Source organism: Pteronotus mesoamericanus, unplaced genomic scaffold (assembly GCF_021234165.1).
Source record: "Pteronotus mesoamericanus isolate MK-2021 breed Mesoamerican mustached bat unplaced genomic scaffold, CSHL_Meso_final contig_50, whole genome shotgun sequence".
NCBI lineage: Eukaryota > Metazoa > Chordata > Mammalia > Chiroptera > Mormoopidae > Pteronotus > Pteronotus mesoamericanus.
The window spans coordinates 37,730,745-37,737,133 of record NW_026555186.1 but is presented as its reverse complement, the minus strand read 5'-3'; the positions used below and the strand labels follow the sequence as shown (position 1 = coordinate 37,737,133).

The window sequence follows — 6,389 nt, the reverse complement described above, 5'->3', positions numbered from 1 at the left end:
AATTTGTTCTTCTTAGTTTTCACACAAGCAGCTCCCAGTCTTTTTCACACTCATTTTATCAGTTTATGTTGTATTTTATTAAACTTTAATTCTAATAACAAGTAAAACTAGCAGAAAATTTGGGAATAAATATAACTAACTCTTCCCAAGCATATAACTCATCCGGTTAGAGTAGAAAACTGGACGATACTAGAGAATAGTCTTCTGGTCATGGGTTTTGATGCAGAGTATCAGTCCAGCCTTTTACATAAGAGCCTAGAAAATCAGTGTATTCAACACAAATTTTGTGCATCATCTTAAGTTTTATAGCTGACCTTCCTCCTTCTCTCTCTTGGGAAGTACCCACTCACACCAAGTGACCTCTCCCCTTTGAATTCGAATGATATAGCATATTACAGGCATGGAATCTGGCTTCCTGGGTGGTTACCAAGGGGCTTAATGATGCAACTTGGAAGTGCTGTGAAGATGCCTCCTTGTACTGTGAATCATGACCAATAACAAATAGTAACTAGAGGGATCAGAAGCTGCACCTCCCCCCTTTCTTCCTATGGTGCAACAAAATGAGCATCTTATTGCAACCTCTTAGGAGAAAGTCCTTGTGCAAGTAAACATAACTGTGTGGTGACTTGTTGTATTGCTTTTGAACTAAGTGTAAAGTGGCAGCCATCATTACACTACATCTCTTATTTCCTCACTTCTCCCTTTCTCCTCGTCTTCATCACTGTGGGCTTACGAGTCCCTAGTGTCAGCACTTTGATCTGTGCCTAAGGCTCTGTCTTCTCGACAGACCATGCAAAGACAGTCTGCTGGGTCAGTGAAACAGAGATGTATCTTAAAAGCTGTGGTACGGTAGTAGTGCCAGGTGAGGAGGCACTAGGAGACTAGAGGACTGATGGGATATCTTTAGTAATTTATAGTTTGTAGGGCTTATCCAGGGAAAAGGACATCTAAAATTAATCTGCATCCTTAAGGACAAAGATGAAGAAATAGTTAACTGGAGAAAACAAGGTTTCTACTCTGGTAGGCAAGCACAGGCATGCAGAAGGAATAATAATAGTCAAACTAAAAATAATAATTAACATTTATTCATTCTTATTATGCTCCAACCACTTGTTAAGCACTTTACAAAGCATGTTTAATTGTTATAATGACCCTGTGAGCTAGGCACTAATTTTTAGATGAAGAAATTGAGGTTTAGAAAACATGAAGTTTTCATATTGTCAGCTAGTAGGAAATGGTGGAATGAAGATTTCAGCCCAGAAAGTTAGACCACTAACCGTAGTATAAGAGAGAATAAGAAAACACTTAAATGCAGTACAAAGCACAGGGATGCCACAAAGTGAGCTGCTTCTTGCAACCTCTTAGGAAAAAGTCTTAGAAAGTCTTTTTTGCTGAGTAAACATACCTGCCTAGTGTTGTCCAGAGAACTAGTAGCAGTATCTCAGGCTCCAAAGAGGGGACCACTTCATAAAATAGGACTGCCTGGGTTGACAGTCGATGCAAATTCAGAGGCTCTCTGAATGACTTCTCAGAAATTAAGAATATAGCAGGTAAAGTAAACCAGAGTTAGCTGGTATAAACATGCTCATTTGGAAAGAACCTGTTTCTACATTTATCATAGTTTCTGCAGAGGGCTAGATCTTTCCAATTTCATTATTTCATTTATTCAATTATTCAACAAATATTTAATAAATATCTGCCCTGAGCTATGCAAAACTGTAGGTGCTGTAGATACTCAGAGATAATTAAGGTACAGTCCAAACATTAAAAATTCACAGACTGGTAAGGGCTTCCAACTACCCAAGAAATTAGAATCAAATAACAGTAAGCATGGAGTATGAAGAGCACAAAGGAGTGGATCAACCATCTACCTGTTGCTGGAGGACTGGGGCACATCCAAGAGACAGTGAAGAAGAACCAAGTCCTGAGAACTAGACATATTTTTTTCCAGGAGACTAGGGAGAGAAAAGGCATTCTAGGCCAAAGGAACAGCACAGAAAAAGAAATCAAATTGTGAATGAGTATAGTGCATTCCAGATGTAGCTGGGTGGTGGGTTTAGAGTGTAGGCAGAGTGGCCATATCATTCTCCAACAAAGCCAGGATGATACTTTTGAGAGTGAAAAGGAATGCTTTTTATAATTACTCTGGGTCAGTAGGTGCTGTCCTGGGTAAATCAGAATTTTTAGTCTCCTGAATGAGAAGGCCGAAGAATGGAGTTTTGAAATCACTTAGAATTGTGTTTGGATTAAGGCTTGTATTGTCAGAGGCAGAGTGGCTGTTTCAGTTTGTTATTTAGCTGACGGTACCTCAGTTTCTTTAGCTGTAAAATGAAAATTAATAATTTCTCCCTTGTAAGTTTATGTGATGACCAAATAAGGTAACACATGTAATGGAACCAGTACAACGTCAGCCTATAGTAGGTGCCCAATAAGTACCATTTCCTAGTGTCTACTCCTATTATAAGACAAAAGAGGGAGATGAGGCTGGAGGGTTAGGCAAGTATGAGACTACCATAGATCTTTCATATCATGTTAAGGAGCCTGAACTTCAACCTGAAAAAAATAATTAAGCAGAGGTTACCCAATCATGCCTGTACTTTAACATGAGTCTGGCAGCACTATTTAAGATGTATTCAATATGTCAGGGCAATGAGTCTTATCCAGGAGCTCCTAGTGATCTCTGGCACTGTGGAGCCTTGAGATCTTATCTTCTTAGATGGGATTTACCCTCTGCTGATGATGGAAAATGAGGATGGATGAGTGCGGTCGAGCCACAGGTGGTGATTTTGGAACGCAAAATTCTAACCTTTCTGGTCCTGATGCAGACTCAAAAAGAACTAACCACGGTGCTATTTCCTGACATAAAACCAACGTCAAGGCTGCCTAGGATAAATTTGGCGGCCATGCAGACAACTATGGTGCAGAGGCTCTGGAGAGGATGCTCCTGAGCTTCTCCATCACCAAGACCTACTTCCCCTACTTTGACCAGGCCCATGGCTCCTCCCTGATCAAGGGCTATGGCAAGAAGGTTGGTAACCCCGTGGCCCACTTGGATGACTTGCGCAGCACCCTGCCGGCTCTGAGCCACCTGCATGTCTACAACCTGCATGTGGACCCCATCAACTCCAAGCTCCTGAGCCACTGCCTCAGACAAGAGGCAGACAAGCCACCATGCCTCTGATTTCACCCATGCAGTACACGCCTTCCTGGACAAGTTCTTAGCCTCCGTAAGCACCGTGCTGGCCTCCAAGTATCGTTAAGCTGGAGCTGCGACTATACCTCCCCTGGGTCAGGGCCCCTTTGAGCTCTGTGCACCTGTGCTTCCTGACCTTTGATTAAACTCTGACTGGGCTGGAAAAAAAAAACCCAAAAAACAAAAAAACAAAAAAAAAAAATGGGAAGTTATGACAACTTCCTAAAATCAGGTCCTCAGAATGTGGTCCTGGAACAGCAGCACCTGAGAACATGACTTTTCTAGAAACGGAGATCTCAGCCCTGTAGCCTACTAAATCAGAAGCTCGGGGAGTGAGGGTTCAACAATCTGTTTTAACCAATCTGCCAGCTGGTTCTCACACACACTAAAGTTTAAAAACCACTGCACCAACTCAAAGTATACAGGAATACTTTGTATATACGGTGGGTTTGGTTCCATGCCACTATAATACAGTGAGTTGTAATCTTCTTGCTATTAGAGTGTCTTGTCTTTAACTTATAAAAAGTGCAGCATCTGTGAAGTGCAATAAAATGAAGCACAATAAAACAAGATATGCCTGTACTGCAGAGCTAAAAATGAAGTGGAAGATGATCAAGGTCAGTGAATCAGAGAATAATGAATATATCACCAAACTAAGGGAGAAACAGAAGTAGACTTTTAAAGTCAAAGTGTAAAATAAGGGATGAGCACCAGGAATGTAAGAAGGAACCCCAAATTGAGCAAATAAGCAGTTTAGATGGTCTTGGAAAACACCTAGAACAGGCTTTGTAGCTTATTTTAGTCTCCTAGGGCTGCTGTAACAAAGCACCAAAAACGGGGTGGCTTAAACAACAGAAACTTATTTTCTTATACTTCAGAAGGCTAGAAGTCAGAAATCAAGGTGCGTGATTTCTGGGTCATGTTCCCTCTGAGGCCCTAGGTAGAATCCTTCTTTGCCCCTTTCTATCGTCTAGCGGCAGGTGCTCCCCTCCCCTTATTTTGTTCCTTGTCTGGAAGCTGCAATACTACAATGTTTGTCTTCTTCTCCCTGTGCCTCTTCTTCCTTTTATAAGGATACCAGTCTCTTCATATATGACCTACTGTAATGACCTCATCTAAACTAATTGCACTGGCAATATCCCCATTTCCAAATAAGGCCACATCCTGCGGTGCTGGAGATTAGAACTTCAACATGGTCACATTTTTATGTAGTGGGCATTAGGACTTTAACATATTTTGGGGGCAGAGCAGGGGACATAAGTCAACCTAAAATATAGCCCACGATTGTTCTTATTTAGCTGATACTGCATAGTTTCAGTTGCCCCAGAAAACAGACTCTAAAACAGAGATTCTTGTTTATATAGTTTATTTGGTAGGTGATCCCAGAAAACACCGTAGGGAAATGGAAAAGTGGGGCAGGCCAGGGAAGGCATGCAATAAAGGATGCAGGCAACTGGGGCTTACTTCCACTAGAAAGCTCTGGAAAAAGTGTAGAACCCATGCCTCAGAGAGGGCTCAGGTGTTTGTACAGGCTTGGATGAGAGCTACTCAGGGGGCCCATTAATTCTTAGGCATTTCCAATCTGCTCCAAACTGAGAAAGAACAGGTCTCACTTGCTGCAAAAGCCCTCAGGTGAAAAGATCCTGGCAGTTGTAAGTCAGGCCAATGTACACAAAAATGGTCAAGATGAAGGGCACAGGGTACCGTAAGCATCTGTTATTAGTGGGAGGGCTGGCTTTTTGAGAGTAGGGGAGAGGAAGGAAATAAATAAATGCAAACCCCATATACCAATCTGTAGAGTAATTGTCAGGTCTATGTAATATGAAATGGTCAATTTAACTTTTTCAATTTCTTAATTGAGTTGATTTTATTTACTCTAGGCCAAAGCTTTATGGTCACTAAAATGTCAAATAAAATGATTTATTGTATTACTTGATTTTAATTGTAAAATTTCTAATAAGACTTTTGGGAGCATTTCAAGGGACTTTATTTTTCAGGTAGGTTTGGAAGAATTAAAAAAGGAAGAAAATCTAACAGTTCCCTGATACCAGAGAATACTAAACCTAAACAGAGAGAATCTAAACAAACTGCCTATGGTCACTAAATTTGGTTTAGAAACAGCAGAAAAGTATATTTCTTGTCCTGGTCTCTTCTCTGCTTCTTTAACTACCTAGCTATGTCTAACTTGTTTAGGAGACTAACATAAACTGAATTGTTATGTGGTGCCCTTCCTAAAATGGTTTGGTGAATTTCTTAGTATTAAGGTTTATTTTTAAGGTGGACACCTTATATTTTCACAGGTGGAGGTTAATGACACTTATCTTATTTAAAACAAAAACAAAAATAGGAGAATGAAGCTTGGAGAGTTTTCCTGCTTAAGTCATGCACTTGTTTTTGATGGAATCAGGATTATAATCCAAGATTTTTTTTCTCTCTCACCTGTGTTATTTCTTTTTACACAAATACAACTATTGTCCTGTTATTTAGGAGATATGTATGTAAGGTGATCTAGCCATAGAGACTGCTACCATAAAATACACTTTACTGAAGATAGAAGCATACACCGTATCTTGACCTCATATTTAAACTATGTCAAGAAAGTTGGTATAGGTCAAAAAGGTATTTTCCACCTTACATACATATTGTGCTTTGTGACTCAAAGATTTTGCATACAGAATGGTGTTCTTTTTTATATCTGATATAGTAATGTAAAATCCAGTGTGATTAAATCACTGTAACCTTGGATAATAACCTAATTGAAGTTATATGTAGAAAAAAGTTTAGCCAACAAAGAGTAATTTTCAACATCTGAATAGCTAACTGGTCCTGGAATAGTCAAGGGAGGAAAGAGAATCCAATTATTACTTTCCCAACATAGTATTTAATGGGGAATCAAAGATTCAGAGGCTCATAATTTATAATTGTCTCATGCCAAAAAATCATAGAAATTATACTTGTGAGAAAATTTTAGCAAAGTTATGAAATAAATGTAAATTTTATATTTTATTTTGGCAGTGATTCAAGTTGAAAGGAAGGATTTATATGGATTATTTCTTTGGATTCTCATAGATGTGGTTTCAAACTGTCTTCCACTTATTAGCAGTATGTCTGGAAAATTTATTGACTTGTCCTCTATTTCGTTATCTGTATTCTCTAACTTTCTTCCCCATCTGCTAGTGTAGTGCCTGTCATACAT

General features: G+C 39.5%; 1 pseudogene; it reads left to right on the top strand.

The window, feature by feature from the left end:
* The first annotated feature begins 2,860 nt into the window (after nt 1-2,860).
* On the top strand, nt 2,861-3,260 carry LOC129074509 (hemoglobin subunit alpha-like; annotated as a pseudogene).
* Nucleotides 3,261-6,389: the final 3,129 nt, after the last annotated feature.